Raw genomic sequence first — 16,040 nt, 5'->3', positions numbered from 1 at the left:
CATTTCTGTATTTGCCTGTGCATGCTCCCAAACAAGCCTGCCACATTTGTTCCCCTGTTGCTCTGCTCATATAAGAGTAGTTCTTTGTAAACATCTGCAAGCATCCTGCTTCAGAGCCCCTTTTTAGATCTCTCATGCTAGAAAGGCTGTAGTGCTAGAAAGGCTGTAGAAACTTGACAAGGAGGCAGTGGGTGATTTAGTATCAGTGTTGCCTCCCCTGCTGAGAAGTGTGTTCTCAGAGGTTTTGATGCTCCCTTTGGTTTTTTGGGGATTTTTTTTCTGTCTCCACATGTTGTCTGTTATATGAGCTCTCTTGAGGAAAGAAACTCTCTTTTTACGTTGTTGTTACTGGCTTATTCAACAGCAAGGACAGCCAATTCGGATCCCATGGCTGTAGTTCTAGACATTATTCAAGTGTGAATAAATAAGTTGGTACAGTGCATATTCAAGAAGGAAGGATGCAGCTCTTGTAAAGCATTCCCCGTCTCTCTTAGACAAACTCAGAGACATTTTCTGCACAGCTGTTGTCAGGTGTGGAAGGAAATAAGCACTTAAATGAACAAATCTAATGAAATTCCATTATTTAAATAGCCTTTTTTTTTTTTTTCTTCCAGTTTTGTTGTATCGATATAATTTTGGAAGTCTGTGGAAATGTTTTAGTTAGCCAGGTTTGAAGTACATGTAGTTCATCAAAGTGAATCCAAATGGAATATACATTGTAATGTGTTTGCTGCGTAACAACACAGAGGTTTTGTGTCTCTTGTGTGTGCGTTGATGTGGAAAAAAGGGAGATTTGTTGGTATCTCAAAAATTGCCGCACATCTAGCAAAAAGGACAAAAAATTCTAGGTCTTTGCTAAGCACACCTGGTTTCCACAGTAATTTCCTTTAATGGTAGATACTCGTTTGCAGGATATGCTATTGCTGAGGCTTTTATGCACACAATTTCAGGCTGCAGTCAAAAGATTTACTTTGGGACTGCCTCTCAGCTTAGTTATGCAGCATTTCTCTATGCAACTTGCATAAAAAGCAGGCAGATTTCAAAATCAATGTGTGCCTTCTGTAAATTCTCTCTATACACATGAATTTCACATATTCCAAATAGTCATCCGAGAGAAGCCTCCGCTATGGTATGATAGAAAAAATGTCACAGTGATAGTGTAATCTGTTTGTTGCATATGAGGCCTGTAGCATGGTGTGTTACATTGAGGGGACAAATCAGTTTATTTTGCATTAGTTCATAAACCTTCATTTGGCATTAATGTACAGTCTTACAGTATTACATGGCCATTTGAGGAAATGGAGACAGCATTTGCATACTAACAATAAAGAAGGGATAAACACCATTTCACTAAATTAAGAGCAGAAATGGCAAGTGTAAATTGTTTAGAATCATAACTTCCAAGATATTGGCAGGCACTGCTAGCCTGCTTTCATGCAGCACGGAGAAATGCACTTCTCCTGGGTAGCTTGCTGTTTCCTACCACCTCCTGACAGGTGCCTTCTGGGCATTTTGTAAAAATTGTTTGGGATTCTGAGGTATGAGCTATTGCTTGGTATGTGGGAAAATCACAGAGTATGCTGTGGTAGCCAGAGGCAGAGGAGAGGATGAAAGGTGTCTGAAAGAACGCCTGATGCTGTCATCCATGATATAGAGCAAAAGAGCTGGAGTGTTATGTCCCATATCTAGCTGGCCCAGCTGATCTGTCTAGTTTTTTTAGTTTATCTCTTTAGTTTTTGTTTAGATGAAGAGAAGATATGATTTCTCTTAATTTGGGGCAGGGCTTAAGCAGGTCGTATAGTTTTACATTATGGCTGAACACATATTTATCTTCCCTTCTATGCAGTTGTGGGGTTTTGTTGGTGGCTTTGTTTTTTTTGCATTGTAGTATCTGTGTTTACTGTTTCAGTACTTTCTGCTAACATCTTCATTCGCTAGAGGCTTATAGAAACCAAGCATAAAAGCCCACCCAAACAGACTAAGTAAATTCAGCATTCTGTTTGAAAGTTTACAGACTCTTTAAAACAGGTATTTACTATCTTCTAATTCTCTGGGGATAGAGACTTTCAAAACTATATATATATGCATTCAAAATTAATAAAATGTTCTGGTACAGATCACAAATGTACTGACTGCAACAAGAAACAGGGTTGCATAGGTCCTCTGGAAAGAGGTGAGAGGTTAGATAGTTATTCCAGTGCTGCCCTACTGCCTTGACCTCAGAATAACAAACAGGCTCATTAATAGTATCATTGGTTAGGAAAGGCCCAAGAACTGTGTGCACTAGAGTGCAGCGGGTCAGGTGGTGCTCAAACTCTAAAATGAAGGGGGGAAGAAGAGTTGTATGTAGAGGTCCTGCTACCGCTAAGAAGCACAGACCGAGACCATTACTGTTGGTGACCTTTCCTCACAGGTCTTAGCTTTAGGTCTATGCATCTATTGTTGTGCTCTAAATGTAGTTGCCTCTGTATCTGCACAGGGGCAGAAGGACCATTAAAAAGGTTTCTTTATTTCCCATGTTGTGATGTGTGCTTTTTCAGTTATCATATGGAAGTGTGTGATAAACTATTTCTTTTTTGTGCACAAAGCAGTACAATTTTGGATCTCTGCTTTTTGTCTAAGAGGTTGGCCATTGTGTAACAAAAGGAAAAGGGGTTCAGTTGTAACTAAAGTTGATCTGCTTCTGAGAGTATATTTAAGGTACGTCATGTCTCTTATTTGTAAATTGCTACAAATTGCCAATCCAATTGGGCAATGCTGACCTGAATAGTCTGACCACTAGCCTGTGGTGACAGATACCAGGTCCCATTCTCTAGACTTTTCTGAGTGATACTGATATATCTGTGGTGAAGAAAAGGAGTTGAATCGTTTTACTAGTCAAACAGATTGGCTATTTTGCTGTTATTCCCCCTGTATTAGTAGTTCATGTGATGCCTTTTCATTGATTTATACTTTATCTCTTGGGCCAGCATAATCTTAATCCTGTTTAAAAGCCAACAAAAAAAAAAGCTGTGCTCATTTGAAAAAAAAAAAGTTAAACTATTTTTAGTTATGCTGATTTTCTGAAAGGGTGGATGAGGTGTCTGCTACTGTCAGTCTCCCTCCTGTTAAATCACCTCATGATTCTCCTCTACGGATAATACTTCTTTACCCATGAGAATTTGTTTTCATTTTGTTCTGAAATGAAAACAAGGAACAGATGAGCTGATCTGGATTATATTGATTAAAATTTATTTTTCTTCAATAAAGTCAAATAGAATTTTCTCAAGTATTAATTCTATGATGATACTGAGGGCTTCATGTAGGAGGGCCACAAGAGAAAACACAGTCTAAAAAGTTAAAATGCTAAATCCAATATGCTTAAACAAACTTCCCATTCCACTAATTCCTAAATATATGGAGACAACATCTTCTGAGTATCTGAGTTACTATATTTCTACAGCAGAAAGAACTGGCTAAATCCCTAGATATATTTCTGCATCTTTTTACAAGTGGGGAAGATAGAAGCACCCCTCATTTAGAGTGAGGAGCAGATGTTTAGTTTAAAAAAATGAGTAAAAAGAAAAAAATGTAAAATTTGCAAAGTTTCTCTGATAAGTTTTGCATTACTTGGATCTTAGATCTGCACTTCTAAGTTCAACTTAGCAACCAAGGTGAAAAGACAAGAGATAACAAGGGAAAATTTAAATTGACCAGTAGTATTAAGAATAAAATACTTGGGATACCAGGCATATTGAATTAAGTCTTAAGTATAATTTAATTTCTCTTTTGCCTATTAATGTTTTATGACCTACTTTGACGTTACTGAATGTAGAGAAGGTACATGGGTATTTCTGAGTGAGTTCTACAATATCACAGTTATAAATTCTCATCTTTGCAAAGGTCATTGAGTCAAGACTTTCTCACAAGGGCACACTAATATTACATGGGGAGGAACCTGAAATAGGCACTCAGAATGAAAATACGCTGTGTTGTCTCACCACTGAATTAAAATAGAGTTCCTCCTACTACCATGTGTAGTGCAATATGCAGGAAAGTGGTTAGAAATTGCTTGCAATTACTAACAGCAGAAGTCCACATGAGTAAAACATCGGGTGGTCTTCCTGTCTGTCCTTTTACAAGCCTTAAATGCTTTCATTTTATTTCAACACCCACCCCCCCACCCCACCCCTTCTGAAGTCATTGAAATGGAAGACTTTGTGGGAGCATTCATTTAATGTCTGTCAGCTGAGACCTGAGGAGTTTTCTGGACTGAATCAGAATTTCATCCTCTGGTTTTACGCACACTTTTAGCACAATTCCACACGAATTTGAACCATCTTATTGCTCTAGTCAGCTGAACTGTTATTATTAGCTCTTGTTTGGTACCTGGGTTGCTCTGCAATGGGGTCTGGGATGTGCTGTACTTCAGTCCTTGAACTAGTTCCACTATGAGATTTCAGGAAACGATTTTGGCATGGGGCATCAAAAGTGAACTTTCCTTTAAGTTGAAAATTTAAGTTTTCCTGACTCACTGTCTTCTAACTTGCAGTTTTCAGCCTGTTGCCCATGAAGAGACAATACCTTTGGCAAAACGATAGGAAATGGTTTATGCAGAAATACGCCCTCTGCCTTTTAAAAAAAGAGTAAAAAAATAATCAAGATTTTGGAGCTAGTCCTAGCATCTTGTTCAAATGTACACCCAAATGTAATCAATTTCATAAATATTTTTGAAACACTTATTAAAATGAAATAAAAGTTAAGTTAATTAAAAGAAAATAAAAAAGGAGCCTGATGTTTAGCAAAGCTCTGTAGAGCCACTGGTGGTACAACTGCTGGAAAAGTAATAATGCCTTGTGATTAGGTACTAGTTGTCTCCAGCTGTGCTGTTTTCACTACACTGCTAGGAGATGCTTTGTTTCCTCTGGGGTGACACAACTTGATTTAAAAAGGAAGTCATAAACTATAACATGATACTGAGAAATAAGGCTATTAAAGGAATTAGCAGACTATAAGCTGCTGAAGGCTGTCAGGGTCTATACAATTAGAGTGGAAATGGTATTTGTTGTATTTTCAAAGGCTGAGGACAGGAAATCCAAACAGACTGTAAAGCCGTAGGATTCTGGTAACTTGTAAGGAGGTGTGAGTGCTTCTATAAAGATATATTTTTGAGAAAAATGCAGAAATGATGATGCTAAGATTGTCTGAAGAGTGTTTCTGATCTGTGTAAACAGCCTGCAGGTAATTAACATTGAAATTTTACCAACACTGCCTATTAATCACCTGATAAAACTGAGCTTTGCGACCATTTTGCAATGATCCGGGGACTTCCACTGCTGCTGTTACTGTCTTCAGAAAAAAAAACCCTGCTAATATCTCTTGGCTGTACTTTGGCTGAGCAGATGCATAAGAGGAAAGCTGGCACGCTCTCTGCGTGCTCCATAGGTTACAGATATTCTATCATTTCTTCTCATCACTGATTTATATGGAGGGTAATAAAATACTTGCAGGATTTTGTGTTGTGGTTTTTTTGTTGTTATTGGTTTTTTGGTGTTTTGGGGGTTTTTTATGTTGGGAAGATACTCCACTTTGAGGATGCAAACTGGTATAAAAAAAATAATTTAAACCAACCCAGAAAACTCCGTGCTTCTGAATATTTGAAAACATTTTTTTCTCTACCCCTTTTGCCCTGGGAATTGAGGGAACTGATTGTGCCCCTCATTTCGGTCCAAAGAGCAGCACTGAACAGTTTAGATCTGCTTTTGCTTTGCCCAGCAGTTTTACGGCTTCAAAGAGCAAGGCTTCAAAGCCAACAATTTTTGGTGGGTCTGGCCACATCTGTGCTTACTGTCCCCAAGGAGGACCTGGTGCAGACCACAGTGAAGCGATGGGCCCTCTTGCCACCCCTTTCACTGTTATAATTATATGTTAGCCTGTAACCCCCCCCCAATTTATACAGGGGGATGTTGTTATTTTTATTTCAGTAAAAATACTGCTATTATCCGAAATTGGCTCCATTTTGGTTTTGGGAGAACAAATACCATGTCTGAAAAGACTTTTTTTTTTTTTTTTTTTTTTTTTTTTTTTTTTTTTTTTTTTAAGAGAAGTTGTTTTAATAAGCATGTGTGCTTCTCCTCCGGGGAACATGAAGGGATTAATGTGCTTGTAATTATACATCTCTGCATAAATCTCTCTGGGAAGTCAAAATTGATTCACTACAATTGTGGTTATGCCCTGAAATTTCGCTGAAAAATACGCAGTTCCCAATCTTGCTGTCCACATTCACCATTCTAAAAGGCTGTAATATGATCACATCATCTCATTGGGACCAATTTTCTTCTGTCATATTTAAGCACTACAGAGGTTTTAACGATTTAATAGCTATATTTCACTGCTTAACAAGAGAAACACCATAATATTTCTCATCCTGTTACAAGTGCCCTTCTCCCGGTGCTCTGTTATTAAATATAGATTAGCTATCCTAGGAAGAAAAAAAAGTGATATCTTGTTCTGATGTTTTAGATTCTTCTTATCATTCTCCTAAATAGTTTGCAGAACTTCCTCTCCTATTCTAATCCACAGCATGTTCATTTCTATTTTGAATATCTAATTGCTAAGCAATGCTGTTTAACTAAATTTTTATCAAAGAGGTTGTACTCAGTGCAACATTTTCTATCCATCTCCCAATGGCTTGCATTCAAAGGTTATGGGATTTGGGTACCCCACTCTTCTATGTCCCTGGGAAAAAAAAATCCAGAGGAAGAGACTGAATCATTCTCCTAGAACAGAGTTTGAGAAAACACTAATTCTAGCAGTTGGACTGAATTATGTTGGTTACAGTGAATAATAATTTCATTTTAATGATGTTCTTTCTATAGAACAGAAAATCAGAGCTAATCATACGAAGCATTTTTTTTGGCCTTCAGCCTTTTTTACTGAAGCTCTGTCAGGTAATGAACAGGAACATTCTTTTCAAATATAGACAGTATTTAATGAAGTTGCATAATATGCCTATTGCAAAAGCAAACCCAATATGAGACAAAATGCAGCATTTTTCCCATCTCTTTTTAATTCATGAATCACTTTAATCTTTCGGCTGGTCATGTGCCAATTGCTAAGCAGAATTTTCTAGTGTATCCTTGCAGGCTTGCTGCTGCTTCCTTTTTCTGAGAGAGAGAGAACTGCTGTATGTCAAGGGAAGTTATTGGCTTGAAACAGAAACAATCTCAAACTTATCTTGGTGGGCCAGAATGTTGTGTCCTTGTTGAAGACATCTCATACTTCTGAGCAAGGAAGGAGTGACACTGGCTTCATGTCCTTGCCCCACTTCCAGTTTTCAGTTTACGATGGCATGTAAAGTTTTTCTGGTTATCATGTCTTGAAATTATTGTCAATGAAGTTTGTCATCACAGAATGGTGACATCACCATTCTGCATTAAGACGTCCAAAACTTAAACACCAAGAGGCATGGGACCTTTTTCTGCCTGTAAGACCTGCCAACAGCAGTAGGGAAAGAAACACCAGGATATTAGAAACGTGCATGTCACATTTTGGTAGGCAGTGACTGAAGTCTAGCTATATAAGATAGTAAAACTAACACTGCTATGAACAATACATCAAGTTTTTATTTTAGAACTAGCCTTTTTATCTAAACTTTTATGAATTTGTTTTTTGAAGACTTTATTTGCATTTGGAATATGTGCTTTTTCTTTTTTTCTAGTAAGGCAGAACATACCTTTACAAAAATCTTTGTGTTTCTATTGACCTATAGAGTTGTGTAGCTTTCAGTTTTAGATTTCTGGGTGAGCAGTTGATCTTTGCGTTTACAAGGAATCAGGATTTTTGGAATAGCTCCTTCCTCCCCCAAAAAAACACTGCCATTTTATTTCAGTGGGAATTGATTACATCGTAAATCCATTAGTCAACTTGGAAAGAACAAGCCTAAGTTGTGTTGAAAGACATAATTTATGCTCAGAAATTTGTACAGTGCATAGTGTTTTGTGTCTGTCCTGGAAAGTGTGAGTGTGACAGATATATTTTATACTCTACATCAATATCTGTACTTCTCAATAGCTTGTGACTGCCAGCTGTTTCCCAATAGCCTTTTCAGGAACAGGAGGACTTTTACTCTACTGTCCATAAAAATATGCCTCTGCTGTTGCCACTAAACTTTATGTAAGCCATAAAATATCTTTTGGCTCCGACTTGAAACACAAGGAGAATGTTTGCACAATGAACATCAGACATTGTCAATGCTAATGTGTAATGTCTGTTGGCAGAGTTGTCTGTAAAGATTTTTTAGCCAGCCAAATGTTACTTCTATTTCACTCAGAACTCATGTCTGTCATGGGATAGGAAGAATAGCAGGTTGTATTAAAATTGGCTACAGGCTGTTTCTTTTTTTTTTCCTGTTGCTAGCCTTTTGAGTAACTCCTGGCAGCAATTATATGTAAAATACATTATTTTCAAGCCTTTTTTAGCTGACGGTGGATAGTGCAGTGCTCTACTGAAAATCTTAAGGCAATAAAAAAAAATAATTATACACAGATGCACACACACATATGTATGCTCGATATAAATACCTTAAGGATAGTTTCAAAGTGACATGCTAGGTCTTTAAAAAAATGCATAAAGGAGTGGTCAAATGTTGCAATTAATTTCACCAGTTTCTGACTTATATTTATATTCACAGTGTCAATATTTGAATCCATTTGGATTATACTTGGAGTAGAGATCTCAAGCTTTGTAATGGATAGTGGGCTAAAAACATCTTCTTTGAATAGCTATCAAAGCCACACACTGCAAAAGAGAAGAAACAAGCCAATAACACTTTTTCTTTTGTCACCTTTTATCTTGTAAGGTGGTAAGGCTTCTGTACTTGCTATTGTGAATAACACAGCAATAGGTGCTATTGTGCACCTGTCTATGTGTGCACACACTTGTGTATGATTTCCAATGTATGGATGGTGTGAATATCTAAATCCTTCAGATTTTTAATACATAGCTATAAACGAGGCCTGTAGCCTATACTCAGCAGTGACACTGATTCATGTTGCGTGTTGGTCTTGGGATGCCTTTTTTTTCTTGTTTGGGGTTGGTTTTGTGTTTTGGTTTGTTTTTTTTTTGTTGGTTGGTTGGTTTTTTGGGGGTTTTTGTTTTGTTTTGTTTTAACAAGAAGTTTCGAGAAATTTTTTTATGAGAATTTTCAGTCAAGACATTCAAATGAACAGTGAGTTCATTATGTGGATGCCCAGGTTAGAGTTAGCCATTATTCTGAATGACACTGTGGAGCAGGCTACTGAACTGAGATATTTTGCAAGAGGCTTTTCTGAATCTTTATTCAACTGCTTTTTCCAGGCTTGAAGAAGATTGGATAATATATGGAAGTAATAGACTGGAAGAAATTCACTGGTGGAATTCACCAAGAATCAGTCTTGGGACTGATTAAAAGTATATTTCTAAGAATGATCCTTGTGTAGATGTGCTGATGAAGTCTGCTGCACATAAAGACAAGAGGCATTGTCAGTACAAAGGAGTAGTAAAATATCATACACAAAATAGAGACCCATAAGAACTGAGAATAAAGGTAAATAAAATTTACTAGTATGAAAATCAGATGCATGCATATGAGAAATCCTAACGCTAACTTCTGCAAGGTGAGAACTCATCCAGTGGGAAGGCTTTAGGAATACAAGTTGATAATAAGATGACTACGGTTTCCTGAGAGATAGAGCCATAAAAATGCAAATGCAATCTTTCAAAGCACTGCAAATTATTTCCAATAGAGAGGAAAGTATGCTAATATTGTAATTGCACAAAGTGTTTTTCAGCTGTCTGCTGGAACACCATGCACTGTCCTGGTCACTTGTATCCAGTATAAAACCAAACCGAAGCTAACCAAACAAAAAAACCCACCTGATGCTAAACTTAGAGAGGAGAAGGGCTGCCAGGCACATGAAGATTTCTCATAATAAAAAAATATAAGGTAGGCTCCCTTAAATCAGTCATCTAAAGCTGAGATCCTTTCATAAATATGCCAGGGAAGTAAACAGCATGGAGGGAGAAAAATCAGTTCCAGAGAAGTTGAATATGAGCCAAAGAATGTGTGGCTATAAAAGTACTTTGAATATACTGAGAGTTCAGGTGAGGTTCCTAACCAGTAGAGCAGTCAGGCCTGGAGTGGTAAGAAGGTAGTAAAGTGTCCCTGGACACTCCTTATGTTCCTTCCAGGTGTGTGCTCTTAAGAGTGCTTAGCAGCATCTGAAAAGCAGAAAGAGCCCAGAGAGTTTAGCAAGACGCACAATGGTCCAGTTTTAGGTGGACTTTGGAAATCAAGCCTATCAGTATGTCTAGAGGGAAACATGTTTACCCCATACTGCAACAGCTAGTAAACAGACCTGGTGGGTACTTTCAAGTTTCAATTTCTGAGATAGCAGTTGCACGCGCTGTTTTAAAGCATGGAGGAGGTTGTATCTTTGTGCAATCTTTTGTCTGTATCTTTTTTACGGTCTGGGTTGGGAAGGACCTTCCAGACCATCTGTTTCCAACCCCTCTGCCATTTGCAGGGACACCTTCCTCTAGACCAAGTTGCTCAAAGCCCCATAAAACCTCGGAACTTTTTCATACACTTTTCACACTTGCTTTACCTAAACATCTCAGGATCATGAACAAACATGATGTTCTATTCTTACAAGACTTCTGCACTAAGTGTTCCTATTTCAGAACTGAGAGACCACAGTGGTGGATAAATTTAATAATTTACCTATAGTTTTCCTCAGAGAAGTTGGGAATTTAAATCAGACTTTGGAATCCTTACTTGGTGTCCAACCTCACAGGCCTTTCTTTCGTGTTTAAACAGCTGAGCATTTACTGTGGTGGTGGGAAATTAGCAATTGATGGCCAGTACAGGTGTTATAAACAGGAGTTACATTTTGAACATCTTTTTCCACAAGAAAAGATGGACATATCAGTCAGTGTCCCCCAGGTCTATCTACCAGAGCAGAAAGCCAGACATTTGACCATGTAGTCATCGCTTGCATTTAAAAGCAGAAAGTATACAAGTATTAGAAATACATCTATCTATATATCTTTTAAAGGAACTTTAGAGTTAATTCTATATGGTGTTTTTCATAGTGACTCATGCAAGGTGTTCAATGGTTTTTATGTCTATTTTCATTATTTAACTGGGTTTATGCTTATTGCTTATTAAGAAGTGGACAGCAACATCACCCACTCATGGAAATAGAGTGGTGGTGCCTGAACCTTCCCTTCACCCCACAGGAGAGAAGCAAACCCAAGAAAATAAAAACAGAATGCAGGAAAGAAGCATGTTTGGAACATGCTGAATAATAAAGTTAATTTACATAAACAATTAGCACTGCAAACCCATATAAGCATTCAGCTGCAGCATATTCATAAGGGAAAAATTGGGCCCCAAAGCTTTGATCTGTCTTGAGCTCTTCCCCTGGAGTCAAGAAATGAGCCATTTTGTAAAAAATGCTTTGTAACTAAGAACTGAATCACTGATTTTAAAACAACAGGAAAGTATAAGCAGCTCAGGTACTAGCACTCACTACTGTACTCATACACCTGGGTAAGCAACGGGATTTTTCATAGCCTTATTTATTTTGTGTACTTCTGTAAGTGTGTGCATGAGTAGCTAATACAGGCAGATAGGCCAGAGCCAAATCCCCAGATTCAGGCACTCCTGAGCTGCGGAGTGTTCAAAATCCAAATCAGGGCTTTACAGCTTGAGCCCTTCTCTAATATTTATTCAGATTTATGATAAACGTAGCACTTTAGAGCTAATTCTTGTTCATAATGTAGCCGTTGCTCAATCGTGACTATAGCATATAAATATCAACGCATTTTACCTTTGAGCCTGTAGATGTTTAAGCCTTCTGTGTTCTTCGGGGCTTTATTTATTTATTTAATGTCTCTGCTTGTTTTGATAGATGGCAGGCAGATAAATGTTTCCTAACTGGAGATGTCTCATTAGTTTTTTGCTTTTAGTAATCATCTATTCATACGGACAGCACACAGGGATTTTTTGCACATTTGTATGACTGTATCATGTTTTCACTTACAGCTGCTTCTGTGTACTTTCACAGGTGAGGTGATACATAAATACACCCTCACCCTTAAATACTGTCTTCAAAGAAAAACATTTACTTTATATATATATATATATATAGAGTATAGTAAATGGAATAGTATAGGGCTCTGGTTATATATATTATATATATAATATATTATATATACACATATAATCAGAGCTCTATCATCTTGTCTTTACAGCCCCACTATTTTTGAAGGAGCAAGGCTTGTTCTGTGGATATAGGAAGGTGGAGACTGGGAAGCTGGCTCTGCTAAGCCTTGCCTTAATGCAAACTGCTTTAGTATGCACATCACATTCATGCCGGCTATACTGCAGGAGCAGGGCAGTTATCGCACAAGCGTGCATCCTCAGAGCCAGGATAAACACTCCGTTACTCTCCTCTAAACTGCTCTTCTGGGAGGGAGAGAAAATAAATAGGGAGCGAGAGGGGCATTTGAAAGTAATCTTTTAAGGAGGAGGAAGCAGCCAATAGAACCTTTTTTCTTTTTTTTTTTTGTTTTCTTTTTTTTTTTTTTCCCCCCCACTTTCTTACTAAAGAAATTCGTGTTACCTCAGCAATTAAGGAGAAGAGCCAGCGTCTAGGGTTCCAGGCTGTTGAGGGGGAGTAGCAACTTGTACCAGGTAGGAAGCCCTTTCAACATCCTCTTTAATTCATGCAGCTCAGTTACTACTTGCTCTGTTACTATGTGGTGTCTGACTTCTGGAGACCTTGTGTCTGCTTGTCACCATTCCCCGAGTGAAAGAGACCTTGGGGAGATTTAATTGCCAATGACCTTCAGGGTATTCTTGGAAAGGACACTAGTACTTAGTGCTGTGAAGTAAAGCAATCTATACTTTCGTGCTGATGCTTAGAAGCGTGCATCAGGATGCAGCTGGATGAAACTGCAGCTGCTACCAGTCTACGAAACCATGTCACAAATGAGTAAAAATTAGCCGTTTTATAATAACTGAAGCAGCTGCTCTGCATTTTTAGCAACACGGCTGTATTGCTTTCCAAAACTTATTACCATACTTTTTTTTTTTTGCTGGAAAGCAAGCAGATATGCCTTAGTGTATTTTAATGTTATTTTGACAGTTATTTACTGATTTTCATAGTCACTCATGCATATTTTATCAAGACTTTTTCTAAACTTTCCTGAGGCAGCCATATCTTATGTGGTTAGATTAATATTTGTCCTAGGAAATAATTAGTGTGATAATTGTAGTGGGCTGGTTGCAATATTTGCTTTACAGTATTGCCTATTGCAGGCATCTCTTGCAATGTTTGAGGGCTGGGTGGGATGGAGCCCCAGCTCACACAGGCTCATTTTATCTGCCTTAGCACTACAGAAGGACAGAGGGGAAAGTGAGGAGAAGAAATCTGTAATTGGGCTTTGTGATCTCCTTGCACAGTGTTTTCTTTCCTAGTACTTTTGTGTTTCATTCCCATGGAATGAGCTTTAGATGACATCTGTCCAACCTTTTTGTATTGTGACAATAATGTGACTTACAAGTTCATTAAAAGCTGGAGTAGCATTTTGCATGCAATGAAGAGTTCAGAGCTTAGGAGTCAGTCCTGCAAGGATCACCATCATGTCTGTGGAGACTCTTCATTGTTTGAACAGTTTAAGTGCCCTGTCTTCCAAGCAGTAAGAGAGTTGGAGGCGAACTTTTGCAAGCTTTAACATTCTCTTCTGTAAATCAGACCACTGACAGTGAATTCTTAAGGGTAAAATATAGATGTGTTTTTGAAGTGTAAGCAGTGGTGTGAGCAAGTATGTCTAAAGATTCAGTTGCTTGCAAGAAAACCTGAAAATAATGCTCAAAACAGAGCTTAGGCACCACTGCTGCAATAAAAAAATAAATACTGATAATAGCAGAGCTCTCTTGGATGACTGTATCCACACAACCTCTTCTTGTGTGTAATTGCTCTATGCAGAAATAGCTCCATATATTTTGTTTAAAGGTATCTTGTGACTCTTATTGTAGGAAGAACTACTGAAGATGTCTAAACCCATAGTCTTTTTTCTGATGAGCATAATGAAAAAAACAATTGTCAGAAAGTGAGAATTACATCTGATAGTGATAAAACCTGAGGATGTGAAAAAGAAACAGTTTTGAAAATAATAGCTGTGAAATAGAGGTAAGATCTAATTAGTGACCAGGGTTGGCTAGAGGACCTAGCAGAAGGTGAGAAGAGTTTTACCCTTTGTTTTATCTGTTCTGAGAAATTGACACTTAAAAAGTAACAATTCAATTAGCAACTAAGACAGGAAGAAAACCAGAATGGAGAAGCAATGTCTTGACTCCTTTTATTTCTCTTGATATATGAAATATGTGATAAAGAAAATGAATGATACTTATGCCCTTCTGCGGTTTTTTTAACAGGTATACATTTGATATAAAACTGAAGTCAATTATTACCTTAAAGTGAAAAATGGGGTGGGAAAGGAAGTTAAGTTGAACAGTTTGAATGTCACTAGAAACTCAGAAAATTCAGGTTTCGGAGAAATTTAAGGCAAAGTACAGCTGGTTGGTGTGGCTGTATAGAGCTGGTTGGATTTTGTGGGTGTGTTTTCTTGTGAGGTTTTGGGGTTTTTTTGTTTTTTGTTGTTGTTTGGTTTAGTTTGGGGGTTTTTTTGGGAGAGGTGGTTTTTTGTTGGTGTTTTTTTCTTTTTTTTTTTTCTCAAAAAGAATTACGAATTGACTCAGGCTTTATATTTTGGCTTTCACTTCAGAATTTATTATTTATTTCTTAATTCATTGTCATTCTTTGCAGTGGTCTCTGAGCGAAAGGAATCATCAGAGACTTGTGCATTGGGATATACAGGTTTCTTGGCTTGGTACTGCTGGCAAGTCACTACCTTTCTGTGCCTCAGTTTACTCACATGTAAATACAGGTGTTGGCAGCTGCCTGTTCTGAACCACATTGTATATCTGAGTTTTTCCAAATTATCCTCATTCACACTAGTGATGCTTTACGTAGACTTGCTTTTTTGTGACTCTAGTTCACCTTGTTGCTTATGAATTTGACTTTAATAATTTTTCTTGGCATGTTACTTGTTGCTTACTCCACTAAAAGCCTGCTGAACTGTGTTCTTCATGAATAAAATCATATTTCATTTATAAAACAAATAGCAGAAATCCATTTATGCTTTATCCCTACCCTGGAAGTGACTACCTTTACTGCAGATAGCTTAGTGGGGTTTGTGGGATGGCCCTGTCTCATTCATAATCCTGTTACCTTTAATGAGACTCCCTCAGGAGCCACTGCTAGTAAATCTATGATGTCTACATATCTAAAAGTATACATCAGACTTACTGTCCCATAAACCTTATGATTTCTCAGCAGAAATGGTACAATCAGTTATGCTGAGGTGTTTAATAGAAAAATAAACTGACTACCACATGAACTATGAGCTGACATCCCTGTTTGCCATGCTGCAATGTGTGGGTACTCCCTTATGTTGGTGGCTTTGACCAAGGCTCCCCGCCCCTCTGTTAGTTCCCAGCCCTGCTCAGTGATATTCCTGTTGGCATCCATGAGGTAGAGAACTGGGACTCCTAGTGCGATGAGGAAGCCTCAGATTTGTTGCAAGGGTCTCATCTGTTGACATGTGAAAGAAAAGGTCCCTCTGTGAAAGCACAAGCAATTGATGTTTCTTTTTTATAATTTACTACACCAAGAAATTAGCCTGACTGGAGAGTGTGTTGTTTGTACAAGGACTATCAAAATGCAGTGTATGAAATTCTAGGTGTTGATATAATTCTGTATTATTATGGGTCCCCAGAGTGGTCATTATTTTTTGATCTAGCTTTAGTTAATTTTAATAACCTCCTTGATTTTTGGAAGCAAAACACTGAACACACAGTCCCACTAGAATCTGATGACTGCAAATTTATACATGAAGATTTCCAAACAACTTCACAGTGTGCTTTTGAGGGCTGCACAATTACACTGAAC

General features: G+C 37.8%; 1 protein-coding gene across 9 annotated transcripts in view; it reads left to right on the top strand.

Moving 5' to 3' along the window:
* Positions 1 to 16,040, top strand: part of TENM1 (teneurin transmembrane protein 1) — a 1,007,752-nt gene that overhangs the window by 130,932 nt on the left and 860,780 nt on the right. For 8 of the 9 annotated variants that reach the window (XM_030497214.1, XM_030497220.1, XM_030497215.1 and 5 more), the window contains exon 1: positions 12,647 to 12,718. The exons of the other annotated variant lie outside the window; for it this stretch is intronic. The gene's annotated coding sequence lies outside the window, so the exon portion shown is untranslated. Of the gene's footprint in view, positions 1 to 12,646; positions 12,719 to 16,040 lie in introns of those variants that run through there. 9 annotated transcript variants of the gene reach the window in all.

Source organism: Strigops habroptila, chromosome 9 (genome assembly GCF_004027225.2).
Source record: "Strigops habroptila isolate Jane chromosome 9, bStrHab1.2.pri, whole genome shotgun sequence".
In the NCBI taxonomy this organism is placed as follows: Eukaryota; Metazoa; Chordata; class Aves; order Psittaciformes; family Psittacidae; genus Strigops; species Strigops habroptila.
This window is presented reverse-complemented; position numbering and strand designations above follow the sequence as displayed.